The 17,824-nt window shown below is 43.9% G+C and overlaps 1 protein-coding gene across 1 annotated transcript in view; it reads left to right on the top strand.

The window, feature by feature from the left end:
• The first annotated feature begins 542 nt into the window (after positions 1–542).
• LOC129854434 (tyrosine-protein kinase CSK) overlaps positions 543–17,824 on the top strand; it is a 35,675-nt gene continuing 18,393 nt past the window's right edge. Inside the window, exon 1 of the mRNA XM_055921479.1 lies at positions 543–751. The gene's annotated coding sequence lies outside the window, so the exon portion shown is untranslated. The remainder of the gene's footprint in view (positions 752–17,824) is intronic.

The raw sequence follows: 17,824 nt of genomic DNA on the forward strand, positions 1-17,824 counted from the left end.
TTGTGTCAGATTTGTGTTCACATATTATTTGTATGGCGGGGTACTGAGGATGCATTTTCACAGGTTGTCCACCAGATGGTTGGTTCTAAGTAGCAACAACCTGAGGAAGCTACAATGTAGCCTGTGCTGTGCTGGGATGATGTCAAAAGTTTGCCTCTGTTTCTCTTTTTACATTTCTAATGGGAAAGCCATACATTTTTAATTATGCTTAGTGCTGGCAGCTTTGAGATTAATGCATGCAAACGTGGTGAAAATCATCAGAATTGATACTGCCTTGGAGAACATTTAACAAGATCAGGCATTTCATTCAAATGGTTAAAAAAAAGAGTTAATGACGTATCAGTAGTGAAGGACCATACCATTAGGTATTCTTCTCTCGATATCTTTTTCCTGCAAACTGTAACTTGGCCGCATTTTGTTAGGGAGATGTTATTTTTTGCTTCCACATCACTGGTTTGACCACAAGGTCGTGCTCACAGCTCACACTTCTTCAGTCAGCTGAAATTCCCTGTGTGTTGCTGCCAATAAATTAGCGCATGCGTATTGCTGCTGGTTGGAAGGAGGAGGAGGACATCCATTTCATTTACGAGGCCTGTGCGAACTCCGCATAGAGCGAGCGTCCAAACGTCAAATTGGGATATTCTTCTTTTTACGGTAGACAAACTGGATGCTCGAAATAACAGACATCATCTTCATGGCCTGCTGCGTTAAGTTGTAAAGACATCTGGTCGACATAAAGCGATATCTTACGGTGAGTTGTTGTACACTCAAGCAGTGTCTCTATCGCCGTGCTGCAGCACACCATCTCAGCACAGGAAAGCTTGAGAATATTTTGAAATATTAGGCGGTTTTGTATTTTTGAACTGAGTTTCTTACCGCCGTTATGGCTACATCTATTAGATGTAATTCCAAGTTGTTTTGAATTGTTCAACGGCTCCACCTATTTAACCGGTGTTATTAGTTAGCTACATTATTAGCTACATAATTATTCCTTCGATCAGTCACATTGACTGACTGATGCCGCGACCAGGAGGGTCAGCCAGTTGATGGAACCAAAGGGTTATTTGACGGGTTGTTTGTGTTGTGGCTGCTGACAGCTCAGCAAAAACGACAACGAAAACAGGAAGTGGGTATGTTATTGTCTGCAAGGAAACATTTGTCACTGCATGCCTGAATTGTATTGTCAATCGCCTGGCCTCGTGCACAGCTCAATGTAGTTACACTGTTGTGAGTGAATATGGTTCTGTGTTCCAAACTAATATCTGTCAATTTGTTCATTGTTGTGATTTAGGTTTATTGAGGATGTTGTGATAGTCAATCATCTGTCAACATGTTTTCTAACATTGTTGTCCCTATCATTACAAATGTTGCAATGTAACCCCATGTTATCGCGTGCTGTGGCATGCATGTCTGAAACCATGTAGCCTCAACTCATTGTTGCCACACTTAGCTACAACCTTGTCTTTGTCATTATGAGCCATAGCGGTAATCAGAAGCTAGAACATTTGGTTATGTCCAGTTGTTTTGGTTGTCTCTTCTGGTATTAGTTAGGCTGTAAGCTTACATGCCATTGGAAGTATAATATTGTGAATGTGACAGCGCACCATAATATTGTTGTACTTGGCATGATGTGCTGTCAGTTAGGTTTTAAGAAACAGGTGTCAAAAGCCTATAATGAATGCAGTGTTAAATATTTTGTTTTACTTTTCAAGGGTCGTGGATGGTAACATGTCACATGAACAATTTTGGCATCATAGAGGAGTAATGAACAAAATCACTTCTCTGCCTAACAAATGCCCCATCTTCACTATCTGGTTATTAAGTGCAAAGTGTAATGTAGCAGATACTGTAGCTTTGGGTTTTCCACTAGAGAACAATCTGTAATCAAGATGGCGGGAGGAGTTGATCCTGGAAACCAGACTGCAACATGTTTGGGCTCTGTATGTTGTCTGAGCTAGGCCTTCTGCTGCCTTGTTGGGTTGTCCACCAGGCACATGGAGGCTGAGTGAGTGGTTGCATCCCAATTAGCCCAAAGTGTGCTCTTGTGCACTCAAGGTAAGTGAGCAAGTATGCACTTAGGGCATAAGGGTAGGCTATAGAATTGGTATGCAGTAATTGAAGACAGGGCTGTTCTCATCTCTATCTGTAAAGGCAAGCAGACCATCTACTGATACCCTGATGAAGGCAGTTGTCAAAAGGCACTGTTTAAGAAGTTTGCAAGCAAACTTCCATTTTGCTACCCAGAGTTGCTGAATAGATAGGTTAGCTGACAACGTCATGACAATGATGTGCACTCTTCCATGGGGCAGAAGTCGGCGTGTTGTGATTCTGGATGGCCAGATTGTCATTCTTGCAAGCAAACTACTATTTGGGAATTGTAAGTGGCTCATTTCATCTTTATTGATACCATGTCTTGTTTTGAGGTGTTTTAACTCATTTTATGTCAGTGCTAATATGGTCGAAATTCACTAGCTAGCTAACCAGCAACTGTAACAATGTATTTTTAGAGACAAGGCTCATGGTGTAATTTTATTTTATAAACCTTGGACACAATATACACGTTGTCCACAATCTAAGCCAACGCTGTCTATTTGTCACACTCCTCGGTTTTGTTCCAAAACAACCAACCTGTCTATCTTTCGCTTTGCTCCAGTATTCATGCACCATGGTTATCTAGTGAGATAAGCGACAGACCCCATCTACTGAGGCAGACCCATGCAGGTACGGAATGCATGACCCCACCAATACACCTTCCTCTGCTCTTTGTTAATAGCTCACACTGCAGTATTGATCGACTGATGGATTGATTGACTGATGGTAGATTGCATTAGCCACTGAGCATGGCAGGCTGAAGAAGATGATGTGTCAGCTGTAGCTCATTTCTGTTCTCCCTTGTCTCTATGAAGTATTTAGTATTTCAGCTTACACACTCAGCAGGAAGGGAGGTGATGGCTGCTCTGTCTGCTGTACACTCATTAGACATCTTAAGCCTGTCCAACAGGCCAAGGACCCTGACCTTTAAACAGTTGCCACCTTCTATTTCTTTCTTTCTCCTCCCAAATGTTTTTTTTTTTTCTCTCTGGAATGCATGTTGGTTTTCATTTGTAGATTTGTGTAGGACTCAATTGAAAATGGCATTAAGATGATCTGGTGGGCACTAGACTAGCGTACCTAGATGTTCCTGTTTTTATTTGCTTTTACCTCCATCATCCTCAGTCAGTTTAAGTTGGCTTGGCGTAGTTGTTTTTAGAGGAGAAATGTAGTTTTGATGTTAATGAGTTGGTTAGTTGTGTGTGTCTGAGCGGTGCCTGTGCGGGTTGTTAGAGGCTGGGAAGGAAAGAAATTGCCGCAACACCCCCGGCTGTCTCGTTCAACAAGGCACTTCAGGGGCATGCATTTGAGTTACATTCTGTTTCTTGAATATCTAGCAGTAAGATGGCGAGAGAAGTAGCCTAGGCCTAGATGGTGTTTGTTGACATGCACTCTGACCCCTGGCTTCTGTATGTGGTGGATCATGCTAGGATCAGTTTAAGTTATCCAATCAGAACGATGTCATACTAACATAACACGTTTTAGTAGCACCACCATAAGTGTACTGCAATGCACTAATTATTTGTGTGGCCGTGTAGCCATTCAGCTTCATATTATTCTATGTCATTAAAACAACCCTGTCACTGTGGTCTCTATGTAACATGGGAGTAGAGGTGGCAGAGAGCCATATTAGCCCTGCTCTCTCTCTTCCTCTGTTGCTCCTATGTCTCCTTCTCTGTCCAGCAGCTGTGGAAGGAAGGAGCAGTGTTGTGTTGGGGCCCACCGGGAGGGCGAGACCCCTCCGGCCCTGCCTACCGCCCAGCAGAATGGGGGCATTGTGGTGGCGGTCTGAGACACAAACACAGTGGGCGAGCATCTCCATCTGGGCAGCGGCTGGCCAGGCAGGCTGCTCCTTGAGAGGTGCATGTATTTCCTGCTACTGGGCCTGCTGGACAGCCACAGGGATCCTCACACTTCTAAGGAGAGCACAGCTGCTGGCCTGACACAAACACACTGATACCCAGTGAGACACTCACTCCTTGCTGAGAATCATTTTACACCAATCTGACCCAAAACCCCAGATTAGAATAACTGCCTAAGGTGCTATTTGTGTGATTGAGTGTTTGCGTTGGTGTGTAAAAGCACACATCTTCTTTACTTCTATAAAAGGTTCTACACAGATTTTGGTAGAGTGTGGTTATCGTTTTAACACACACACAGGTTTACTGACTAAGAATCACATTCACACCACTACTTTCAGTAACTGTTGCCTTCCCAGGTCAACCGCAGTGTGTGTCACCGAGAAGGGTGACATTGTTAACTTGACAAGCCGACAGCAGCGCTCCCTGCCATGTCTGAGACCTGCTGCAACCAAACCTTTTTTATCTCAGTAATCACTCTCAACAGGAAGTGATGCTTTAAAGACAGCACCGAGAGACATTCCACAGCTCAATATAGTAGACACAGATTTATAGGAGAGGTGATTGAAGCTCAGTCACTGAATGCCATCTATCCCTTGTTGCCTTACTCCTATGTTTTCAACCTCTTTTAGAACACCATTGCACAACCCCCTGTTGTGTGAACGGTCAGGTGGCCATGGTTAATTATTCAAATGTTGGGCTTTGGAAGGCATCAGTCAGGGTTTTGTGTTTGTGGGAGCTGATTTGAATTAATGAGCAAAAGATAAATGTTGCGCCGATGGGAACAGAAGGTCACTTCCTCCTCCAGACTGAGCCATGCAGAAGAGCTCACATCAAGACACTGTTACATATTTGACTGGCTGTGGCTGGCTAACCTGACTGGCTGTGGCTGGCTAACCTGACTGGCTGTGGCTGGCTAACCTGACTGGCTGTGGCTGGCTAACCTGACTGGCTGTGGCTGGCTAACCTGACTGGCTGTGGCTGGCTAACCTGACTGGCTGTGGCTGGCTAACCTGACTGGCTGTGGCTGGCTAACCTGACTGGCTGTGGCTGGCTAACCTGACTGGCTGTGGCTGGCTAACCTGACTGGCTGTGGCTGACTAACCTGACTGGCTGTGGCTGACTAACCTGACTGGCTGTGGCTGGCTAACCTGACTGGCTGTGGCTGGCTAACCTGACTGGCTGTTAAATTGATGGTGGATGACGGACTGACCGTTGTTTGGCATCATAGACTCTGATCATGGCATTTGATCTGGGAGCGGGCATGTCATAGAAATGTCATGTCAGTAGCTAGGCCTAGCCTGCACGTCAGCCATATTGAGGGGCTTTGCCTGTTTGGCCTATTTCTGTTGGGGATGAGGTATTAATGTGACCCTCATTGTCTTGTCCACACAGGGCTGAGGTTGTGCTGGCCCTGTGGTCACCTAGTTAGCAGGAAGTGTTGTGAAGAGATGTATGCTGCTTGCCTGTCCTGTATTTTAGCCTGTGGTTTCCCTGCTTTCCCCGCACTTCCCTAGGAGCAGCTCTATTGTAGATGCCTAACTTTGGATTTTGAGACCTCAATGAAAGGGAGCGAAAATTATGTTGGTTGTTATGTAACTGATAGGGCCGTGGGGGGTAGACTCATATAGCCTAACTATACTGTTGTTGTTGAGACTGACCTGTTTGTATGGAACACGGAATAAGTCCTAGATGATACATCTGTCTCAGTGGGGAAGCCATCTACTTTCATCTGCTGTTTGATGGAATTTAGGCCAACTTGTACAAGCTAACTTCAAATAACAACCAGCATCAAAGACAGAGGAATTCTCAACAATGGATCAGTAGACACTTACAAGTGTCTAGATTTATGAACTCTTAACAGTTTTACCTGACACCCTCTTTGAGCTCTTTGATAATTATGCAGGTTATAGGCTAGGTTTACTTCCTGAAAGCAGATTTCAATGATTTTATCAGCTTGCAAGTCACCTCTGAACTTGATGTAGCACGTTTGACTCAGCAGCAGTTCAATCAGGCCAAAGGCAGCCCTCATCCAAGGGCTAGCTGGCCAATCGGGATGTACCAAGACAAGAGCTCAGACATGAGAACGGTTTCTGGAAAACGAGAGGAACTTGCATCAGCTATTGATTGATACTAAAGGATGATGATTGCTCTGGTAGTCTCAGCATGCTTAGTGATGTGCTTGTCTGCAGTATCTATCTTTCAGACTACTCTGCTATGGTGGGGGGCTGGTCATGTTCTTTGTGAAAGCCTTCCACTGTACAGCCATGTTGTGTTATCACCCTTATTACTAAGACAAGCAGCATTAGTTTAATTCTCTCAAAGCTCTCTTCAGTCCTTGACTGGGGTACTGAGTGTCAACTAGCAGTGTCATTAACACTGCATAAATAGCTATAATTACTATTTGCAGTAATTGTTACTACTTCACACTCAACTCCTGGAACGTCTTCAATTTTGAGTATGCCAATTCAGTTTCCTGTGTCTAAGATAGTAGCTTCAGGAAATGAGTTGACTGTCAGACACTGCTCTTGTAGTGGTTTATGTATGTTATTGGACACGTCACCTAGCTGGGATGGAGAGCTGATGTCCAGTCTGAACAGTGCTGCTCTGCTCTTTACACACACATCATTCTGCTGACAGGCTGCGTAGCTGCTGCATCTCTCCAGGCCTTTGCGTTACTATATCAGGGTCAGCTTTGGGGGAAATAAACCCCTGCCATCGCTAGTTCCTCCCCAACCAACTCCTCTGAGCCTCTGGGGAATGTTATGTACCAGACAATCAGTCTGCATGTTCTGACCCTGTTAGGTGTTGGTTGGTTTGTTTTGCAGCATTAACCTCATTGTGGTGAGGCAGGGACTCGGGTAGAGTTTGGGTGCGTATTAAAGCTCAGACACACTGGTAGGATTGTCAAACGTTTACCTGCCGACAGTACTTAGCACCTCTGAACAGTGTCGGCGGTCAATCCCTTTTTTGTGTTCACACAGCAAAGACCTTGGAATTCGTCAGCCACTCAGCCTTGTTTAAATACTCTATACCAGAAGGTTGCAGTAGCGTTGTTTGGCAATGCCTATCCGTGTTTATGGTCTAGATTCCAAGCTATCTGCGCTAATGTTGCTTTTTTTTCTCCATAATCCCATACTGCCAGTGCCAGCCCATAGCCGAATGTTTAGATAACTAGCTAATGTTAGCATATTCACTAACTAGCACAACAGTGCAGTGTCCGTAGCTAGCTAACACGGGCAGACGTTTTTAATAGAAACTAGCTAATCCATTGTGATTTGATTATGTCAATACTAGCTACAGTGGTTAGCTAGCTTGGAGGAAGTAGATAGTGTTTTGTGCATTGCGTCTGTGCACTTAGCTAGCTACCATCCTATGGCCTACATTGCATATTAAGTGTGACTGGCTCGCTAGCTACCATCCTATGGCCTACATTGCATATTAAGTGTGACTGGCTCGCTAGCTACCATCCTATGGCCTACATTGCATATTAAGTGTGACTGGCTCGCTAGCTACCATCCTATGGCCTACATTGCATATTAAGTGTGACTGGCTCGCTAGCTACCATCCTATGGCCTACATTGCATATTAAGTGTGACTGGCTCGCTAGCTACCATCCTATGGCCTACATTGCATATTAAGTGTGACTGGCTCATCTGTAGATGTACGGTGAAAATGCCCTTTTTTTTTTTTCTTTTTTTTTTTACATTTTGGCTTTCCATGTGGAGTTTGAGCCAATCAAAGAGCACAAACGTCAAGTTGTTAGCCACTGACGAGCATTACGATCCTAAAAGTAGAATCCGTAGGTTCGTTGCTATCGGGTCGGCACGCAGCAGGTGGTACCACTTTTGTTCTAGCAAGAGAAGGAACGGCCTCCTAGTGTCATAAGTACCAATCGGCAGTGAGATTTTGTGTTTAAATGCTTCAGGAGTAGCTCCTGCCTTCATGTAGCTTAGTTGAATGGTTTCAGATGGAACAGTGCATTAGAGGTCCTCACAGTGGGATGTACCCAGATCCCTTTCACCTATGGATCAATATTGTGATTTAGGGTTATCCTAAATGAATCCTACATTTGTGTAGGCTAGGGTTACCAGCACCCTAACCTCTGCCATGCGATGCTACTCTTTGCTCCCGCTCCATGGCTCATGTTTCCCTGGACTTTGACATCTGCTGGGCCTGACCTGGCTGGGGTGTTATCGTTTGTCCAAACAGTTAAATGTTTTGCCCTGAAAACTAGTTTCTATTCAGGTAGGAGCCCATCCCCGTTTTGTTCCGTTTGTTTATGTTTGAAAAGAGGGGAGAGAGTAGTAGAGCTATATGACTTTTGCCTCGTAACACTCACTTCTGTCATCATGAAGTGCTTTGAGAAACTATTCAAGGGTCATATCACCGCCACCCTACCTGTCACCCTCTACCCATTTCAATTTGTTTACTGCCCCAATAGGTCCACAGATGATGCAATCGCCATTACACGCACACTGCCCTATCCCATCTGGACAAGAGGAATATCTATGTAAGAATGCTGTTCATTGACTACAGCTCAGCATTCAACACCATAGTATCCTCTACTCATCATTAAGCTTGAGACCCTGGTTCTCGACCCTGGACTTTCTGACGGGCCGCCCCCAGTTGGTGAAGGTAGGAAACAACACCTCCACTTCGCTTATCCTCAACACTGGGGCCCCACAAGGGCACATTCTCAGCCCCCTCCTGTACTCCCTGTTCACCCATGATTACGTGGCCATGCATGCCTCCCAACTCAATCATCAAGTTTGCAGACGACACTACAGTAGTAGGCCTGATTACCAACAACGACGAGACCGCCTACAGGGAGGAGGTGAGGGCACTCGGAGTGTGGTGTCAGGAAAATAACCTCACTCAATGTCGGTAAAACAAAATAGATCGTGGACTTCAGGAAACCTCAAAGGGAGCACCCCCCTGTCCACATCGGCGGGACCACAGTGGAGAAGGTGGAAAGCTTCCAAGTTCCTCGGTGTACATATCACCGACAAACAGAAATGGTCCACACGCACACAGTGTGGTGAAGAAGGCGCAGCGGCGCCTCTTCATCCTCAGGAGGCTTGTCACTGAGAACCCTCACTAACTTTTTCAGCTGCACAATTGAGAGCATCCTGTCGGGCTGTATCACCGCCTGGTACGGCAACTGCACCGCCCACAACTGCAAGGCTCTCCAGAGGGTGGTGCGGTCTGCACAACGCATCCCCAGGAGCAAACTACCTGCCCTCCAGGACACCTTCAACACCCGATGTCACAGGAAGGCAAAAAAGATCATCAAGGACAACAACCACCCGAGCCACTGCCTGTTCACCCCGCTACCATCCGGAAGGCGAGGTCAGTACAGATGCATCAAAGCTGGGACAGAGAGAGAGAGAGAAGCTGTTATTCAATCTCAAGGCCATCAGATTCTTAAACCGCCATCACTAACACAGAGAGGCGGCTGCCTACTTAGACCTAATATCATTGGCCTCTTTAATAAATGGAACACTAGTCACTTTAATAACGCCAACATATCTTGTATATACTGTATCCTACACTATCTATTGCATCTTAGCTGATCTGTCACTTCTCGTCCATATATTTTATATTCTTATCCCATTCCTTTACTAGATTGTGTGTATTAGGTTTTGTTGTGGAATTGTTGATATTACCTGTTAGATGCTGCGGCACTGTCGGATCTAGAAGCATAAGCATTTCGCTACACTCGCAATAACATCTGCTAACTATGTGTATGTGACTAATTTGATCTAACCGCAATGCTTTGTCTTGAGCTGTCATGCACTGCAAAGCACATAGCTAACAACATTCTAGCTATGGTTCCATCATAGACATGGAAATGCCAATGGCCTGTATTTATGTTGAGTTTAAGTCTGGACCAGTGTTTGTGCATGAGGTTATCTTCACCCACAGTATGTGAGGCTATTGTTCAGTCATAAACAACAAGTTGGCCTTGTCTCTATGCTCTCTGCTCCACAGGGCTCCCTGCAACTGCTGCCTCTCTGCAAGCATTTGCAGTTTACTTTGCAGAAATCCTCTCTAAGCATCTCTCACTAGGCCTATGATCTCATAGATGTTCACACACCTCTTATCTCTAATGGCCTCTTTTTATGCAGGTCAGACAAAAAGAGGCCTCTTGGTGCAGCACACACTCCATTTCTCAGCCTATCAGGGGAATCTCATGTAACCTATCCCTCTTCTCTCTGCACACTCCTCTTAATGGGATCAATTCTGCCTGCCACTAGTCACTTTATAATGCAGTCAGTGGGCGTAGGATAAGATGGCTTTAATTTTACCACTGTTGGACATGTTTTAAGTTTTCTCCAACCCTTCCTGTCTTCACACCCTTGAGCATTGAGACATCTGCTTGCTTTCTTGCCCTCATTTTGTTAAATGTGTTTCTTAATGTTGGTTGCTTGAGATTCTAATGAAGACTTGTCCACACGTTGCTTGGCGTCTTGGCACCTATGTGAGAGAGGGAGACAGCATGCAGCCCTGTGTGGTATAATAATGTCATTGAGAGAAGGATTCTTTATATCAGTAATGATGAATGGTTTGCCTCTGAGATGAGCTCTAAACAGCTCTGCTCATACAAAGTCGTTAAGAAAAGAACTGAATATAAAAGTATATGATGCCAGCGTGTCTGTTCTGGCTACATCTTTTGTGTGTGTCTTTCTGGCTGTGTGACAGTATGTTGAGTGTGATCTGACTTGATGTGGGCTGTGTGAATCTAGGCCATATGTAGAGACTAGAGGAGCTATAACACACTTCAGCACACTGTCCTGACCTGGAGCTCAAGGACTTGCAGTCTTGCACTCATTTGACTGTGTCTGCACCATTGTCTGCACCATTTGACCATTTTCATTTCCCTGTCAAGAATTCGTTGCCTTCATTACAATGAAGGCTGTTTATTTATTCTGCTTTTCATTTGTTGAATATCTTTATTGACATAATCTCTTTCTGTGAGACAAAGATAATATCAGAAGATATTCATGAATTGTAGCCTACCACAATTGCCTTTTTTGTCTCATCAGGGGCCTAGCCTATATCTTTAGAGGCTGTATGAGGAAGAGAATTCAATTCCACTCTCTGTGTGAGCTTGCATGTGAGTCTCTGTGGAGGGTGCTAATGTAAGTCTGTGTTTTATTATTCACAGGCTAGCTGTGTGTGTGTGTGTGTGTGTGTGATTATTCGCAGTGCTGGCTGGTGTACAGTAGAGTCTGATGGCCGTGGGGTGTGGCTCCATTATTCATGTTTAGTGTCCAAGTGAAACAACTCCCATGGGACCAGTACGGAAAAGTAGAACAATGTATGCACTCACTACCTGAAGCCTTTACCACAGCAGCACGGGACAGCCCTTCACCCCACAACCTCTCTTCTCTGTACGTCTTCCTCACTTCCTCTGTTCTCTCCTCTGTATTTCCTGTCACTCTTCTTCCCTCACTCTCCCCTGCCACAGTCTGTCAGTTGGAGATGAGTGATTTGCGTTGTTGTACCAGGACCCTGCTCTGCTGAACCCTCTCATTGCTGTGTGTGATGAGGCTCTTTGTCACCTATTACTCTGGCTTCTCCTGTAGATGGAGTGGGGAGCTGTGCAGTGCAAGGAGGCAAGTTGACTGAGGCAGGCAGACTGCAGCAGTGTCTTAAACACACAGAGAAGCAGTCTATTTGGCTGCTAGTGCCGGTAACCTGCTGTCAGGTCTGAGCACAGTCATTTCTCTCTCACTCGCTCACACTCTCACTCACTCTCACACGGTCTCAGCCTCCCAAATCCGCTTTCATGGTTCAAGCTCCTTCTGCCTCTATTTGTCTCTGTTCAAGGGACTCCTTCATCACTCCAATCCACTCCTCCCCTCTGCCTACATGCTGCTTGACAACTAGGGGTTCTACCCCCCCCCCTCTTTTTTCTAGCTGTCTTCTCACCTTCCCCAGAATTTCCTTTGTGGCATCTCTGACATCCTGTGGGTGGAGAGAATCCCCTCATACGTATGTACACACACACACACACACACACACACACACACCTAATGTATGCAATTATGAAAGTGAATGCAGTCTCACTTTGCCTGAATATGCAGAGGCTATAAATAGCATGAGATTACCAAATTGCCTGCTGTGCTGAGATTGAGACCACAGCTACTAGAGCTGCTGTGGCTCTGCTGCTAACAGCAGCTTCTGAAGGGAAGGGGATTCTTGCTGCCTTTCACCTTCTATTACTATGCTGTCAAAATAGGCAACACATTCACTCAGATCAACACCCTCCATGTCTTCTGCATGACATACTGTACTATACTCAAGTGCGTACTGCTGCCTTCCTGTCTTTCATGTGAGACTTTCTGACACTCACTCTACACCATGTTTTTCTACAAATGGAAAAGAGGATGGGTAATTTATTAGGGATGGGGGGGATTGATATACAGTTGCACATCACAATGTTGGATTATATTGATAGTTTGACTCCAAGTGTGTGTGAACAGTTGATGTCGAAGTTTACACACACCTTAGCCAAATACATTTAAACTCAGTTTCTCACAATTCCTGACATTTTATCCTAGTAAAAATTCCCTCTCTTAGGTCAGTTAGGATCACCACTTTATTTTAAGAATGTGAAATGTCAGAAATAATAGATTTATTTCAGCTTTTATTTCTTTCATCACATTCCCAGTGGGTCAGAAGTTTACATATACTCAATTAGTATTTGGTAGCATTGCCTTTTTAAATTGTTTAACTTGGGTCAAATGTTTCGGGTAGCCTTCCACAAGCTTCCCACAATAAATTGGGTGAATTTTGGCCCATTCCTCCTGACAGAGCTGGTGTAACTGAGTCAGGTTTGTAGGCCTCCTTGCTCACACATGCTTTTTCTGTTCTGCCCACAAAAGTTCTATAGGATTGAGGTCAGGGCTTTGTGATGGCCACTCCAATAGCTTGACTTAGTCCTTAAGCCATTTTGCCACAACTTTGGAAGTATGCTTGGGGTCATTGTCCATTTGGAAGACCCATTTGCAACCAAGCTTTAGCTTCCTGACTGATGTTGCTTCAATATATCCACATAATTTTCTTTCCTCATAATGCCATCTATTTTGTGAAGTGCACCAGTCCCTCCTGCAGCAAAGCACTTCCACAACATGATGCTGCCACCCCCGTGCTTCACGGTTGGGATGGTGTTCTTCGGCTTGCAAGCAACCACCTTTTTCCTCCAAACATAACGATGGTCATTATGGCCAAACAGTTCTATTTTTGTTAAATCAGACCAGAGGACATTTCTCCAAAAAGTATGATCTTTGTCCCCAAGTACAGTTGCAAACCGTAGTCTGGCTTTTTTTATGGCGGTTTTGGAGCAGTGGCTTCTTCCTTGCTGAGCCGCCTTTCAGGTTATGTCGATTTATAGGACTCGTTTTACTGTGGATATAGACACTTTTGTACCTGCTTCCTCCAGCATCTACACAAGGTCCTTTGCTGCTGTTCTGGGATTGGTATTCCCTTTCGCACCAAAGTACGTTCATCTCTAGGAGACAGAAGGCGTCTCATTCCTGAACGGTATGACAGTTGCGTGGTTCCATGGTGTTTATACTTGCGTATTATTGTTTGTACAGATGAACCTGGTACCTTCAGTTTGAAAATTGCTCCCAAGGATGAACCAGACTTGTGGAGGTCTACAATTTTTTTTCTGAGGTCTTGGCTGATTTCTTTTGATTTTACCATGATGTCAAGCAAAGAGGCACTGAGTTTGAAGGTAGGTCTTGAAATGTATCCACAGGTACACCTGCAATTGACTCAAATGATGTCAATTAGCCTATCAGAAGCTTCTAAAGCCATGGCATCATTTTCTGGAATTTTCCAAGCTGTTTAAAGGCACAGTCAACTTAGTTTATGTAAACTTCTGACCCACTGGAATTGTGATACAGTGAGTTATCAGTGAAATAATCTGTCTGTAAACAATTGTTGGAAAAATGACTTGTGTCATGCACAAAGTAGATGTCCAAACCGACTTGCCAAAACTATAGTTTGTTAACAAGAAAGAGTGGTTGAAAAATGAGTTTTAATGACTCCAACCTAAGTGTATGTTAACTTCTAACTTCAACTGTATAAAATATATATGATTTTTTTCGCTAGGTAAAGCTAGTCGGCTGTACCTCAAACTATGTGTTGAATCCTGTAGCTTGTTCTCCATATTATTTTAAAATGGGGAACCAACATCTTTTTAGCACCTGTATCTGGTTTCTCTGCAGCAGTGAGCAATATGTTTGGATATCAAATCGCACTATTTAATTGCAAAACATATCGTATCGACTGTTCGTCTTGAACAGAGGAATCCAGATCTAGGCTGATCACTTCACTCAAATATAATCATTCTCTTCTCACTGTTGCACTTGTTCCACTTTTTAGCTTTGTGTATTCCCCACAATCAAAGGCTTGTGTATTCTATTTTTAGATGGAAACTAACCCAATTGTTAGTATAGTGTGTCCCTTGTGGTGCCTTTTTATGTAGATGTTGACAAACACCTAGCCTGAGGGAAGCTCGCCAGCACTGAATGGTGTAATGGGGACAGCATTTAAAACACTATTTTGCCAGAGAAATTGTCATGTGAGATATTCGGAGTCACCTGTCTGTCTTCTCTGTGGTAGGGGTGCTGACCTGGTCCTGTCGTGGAAGTGCCATGTGACTCATGAGCCCACGTTGTGCCATTTGTCTGTTCTCTCTGCTCTGCAGTGCTGCTGGGGCACCGGGACACAGGATTAGGGCAGACAGATGAAAAGAACAGAAGGGCTTTTTAGACTCAGAGCAGCCTGGCTCCCTATCTCAGGGCACATCGTGTCTTACTGCGCTAGCACTAATTGTAGCCCACTTCCTGGTTCCTGCTGTTAGGGACTGTAGGAGCGCGGCAGCAGACAACACCGTGACAGCTGGGCCTTGTCTGACTTCAGCAATTTAGCCGCCAGATACAGTCTGTCTGAGCCCTACTTTAGAACCGCCAACACTCCAAACAGAGCACAATACCTCAAACTTCCACTCTGCAGGGGAGGGTCCATGTTCAGTTCTCCTCATTCAGTTAGGCTAAGGCTAGTAAAAAGTAGATGCTGTGAGGACAAGTCATGACACTAGACTTACTGTGCTTTTCACCATAGGATTGTTTACACTATGCCTCTGTGCAAAGAGACTATAAATATCTCAGTTGTGTGCATAGCACTTGTGACTTCCATACTCTATGCAATGACATCATGTTTCATAGAACATAGGTCAACTATCTTGTGATTTTTGTTGTGGTTAGGCTAATCAATAGAAACTAAACATTTGAGTCATTGGTTGTGCACTTGTCTCGTCTACATCGGACCACTCCACTGAGCTTTGTGTGTGTACTGTAGTGTGAGCTGTTGCTCTGTATTTACATAGTTAGTATGTCACATTTCCATATTTCTCCCCATACCTTTCTTTGCTGCCAGTAAACTCTACAATAGCAACTCTGTGCTAAAGGCCCAGCACACACCTGCAACCTCTGAGCCTACCATGAAACTCTTCCCAACATAACATCAACTTTCACACGTCACCAAATAATTGATTAAACTAGTAGGCTCATCGTTTTCATCCCCTTCCGTAGAATTTCACAGTAATTATGATGACTTTGGGAAGTCGTCCAGCCACTAAGACCCCTTGCAGTATGAATTAACATCTTGTCCATCCAATCAAAGGATCAGAGAATGAATCTAGTACTGCAAGCATAAGCTATAGCTATCTAGCCCTACAGTGCGTAAATTGTGGGCAGTAGTTAATTAATTTAAGCTACTCAACAACCAGACTCAAACAGAGAAGAATGCTATTTTATGTTCGCTAGCTGGTTAAGGCTATCCAACACTGCAACTCTTCCAAGTGAGGCCAAGGTAAGCTTTCGGTTTTATTTTTTGCCACCGGGGCCTGCCCTTAACTGCTTGTAGTACACTGTACTGTGTGATTGGTCTGTGGGATTACTAACACGTAAGTTCTATTTGGTTGACTATAAAGTTAATATGGTTACAACTAGGGCTGGGATGATATCAGTTTTGATATCATTAGTATTGTGGCAAGGAAACTAAGTGGATTTAACTTCTTTAGGGAAACATTGTCATCCAAAGTCATTTTCCAACCTATAACACACTATTTTACAAACAGCAGGATAAAGGACCAAAGAATTTGGTCTGCTTAGTGTGTATTTTTTTTTGCCATAGAAAAAAATATGGCATACCGATTTTTTAAAAAAAAATTAAAAAAAATTTAGGCTGTGTAGCAGTTTTGTTATGGTATGACGGTTTGGCTTGGAGAAGTATTTGTGCCAGGTCACAAACAGCTGTTTTGTGCTCTGAAGGCTACAAGCGAAGGTGAAAGGAGGAATTATACAGTACAACGCGCATAGTAATGATGCTGTATTTGGCTGCCGTGAAAGTGAACTGTGTGACAGTAATCAGGGGTGTATTCAATTCTGTTGCAAAATATTTCTTAAATGGAAACAAACGGAATTAAATTGGGAGGGACCTAACTGAATTTGTCCAAAACTTTTTTTGTTTCATTTTGCAACTGTTTCGACTGACTACACCCCATATCAGCTAGATGCAGGCAAGAGTGTTCAAGGCGGTATTGAATGTGTCAATGTCTCCTCACCTTGATTACTCAAATTTTGTCTCTTGGCCTGTGCACCTATGTTATGAACTTTCATTTGTAGGCTACGTTGTAGCAACCTCATGATGGGTAAAGGGCAAATTTAGATGATTATTTAGTAACCTAAACCTATTGATATTACATTGATATGGAATATGAAGGGCAGTCAGCCAATATGCTTTAATAGAAATAAGGCCATGCTCAGTAAAAAAAGAAGTCCTTCCTAATCTAGAACGGCACCGACCACCACTGCCAGACACTCAGGTCATGTAAGATAGTTGAGTTCTGAAATGTGAACTCACCTCTGTGCACCATCCATTTCTACCAGGAGCAACCTGTCATGCATATGCTGTTGAGAAACATTAGCTTACTACTCATCATTTTCACAATGTGGCACATATCAACACTCTTTGTCTCTCACTGGCATAGTTGTTACATACTGTAGGCATAATCATGATTGTGTGGTTGTTTTTGAAAGTGTGAATTACTGTTCACTTCCGACCAGCATGCAGGCATGGAGACTTCAGCCAGCACAGGAAAACAATCCGTAGCAATAAGATTTGATTTGATTTGATTAGCATGCTGACTGCACAAGCAGAATGATCTCTCTCCACCTGAAGAAGACTTCACATGTAGCCAAAGCAATGCTATCCATCTGGGGAGGCTCTTCTGGCAAACAAATCAAATTTTATTTGTCTCATACACATGTTTAGCAGATGTTAATGCGAGTGTAGTGAAATGCTTGTGCTTCTAGTTCCGACAATGCAGTAATAACCAACGAGTAATCTAACCAAAAAATGTCACAACTACCATATACACCCAAGTGTAAAGTGATGAAGAATATGTACATAAAAATATATGAATGAGTGATGGTACAGAATGGCATAGGCAAGATGCAGTAGATGGTATAGAGTACAGTATATACATGAGATGAGTAATGTAGGGTATGTAAACATTAAATGAAGTGGCATTGTTTAAAGTGGCTAGTGATACATTTATTACATAAATTTTTCCATTATTAAAGTGGCTGGAGTTGAGTAAGTATGTTGGCAGCAGCCACTCAATGTTAGTGATTGCTGTTTAACAGTCTGATGGCCTTGAGATAGAAGCTGTTTTTCAGTCTCTCGGTCCCTGCTTTGATGCACCTGTACTGACCTCGCCTTCTGGATGATAGCGGGGTGAACAGGCAGTGGCTCGGGTGGTTGTTTTCCTTGATGATCTTTATGGCCTT

This window comes from Salvelinus fontinalis, chromosome 4 (assembly GCF_029448725.1).
Source record: "Salvelinus fontinalis isolate EN_2023a chromosome 4, ASM2944872v1, whole genome shotgun sequence".
Classification (NCBI taxonomy): domain Eukaryota; kingdom Metazoa; phylum Chordata; class Actinopteri; order Salmoniformes; family Salmonidae; genus Salvelinus; species Salvelinus fontinalis.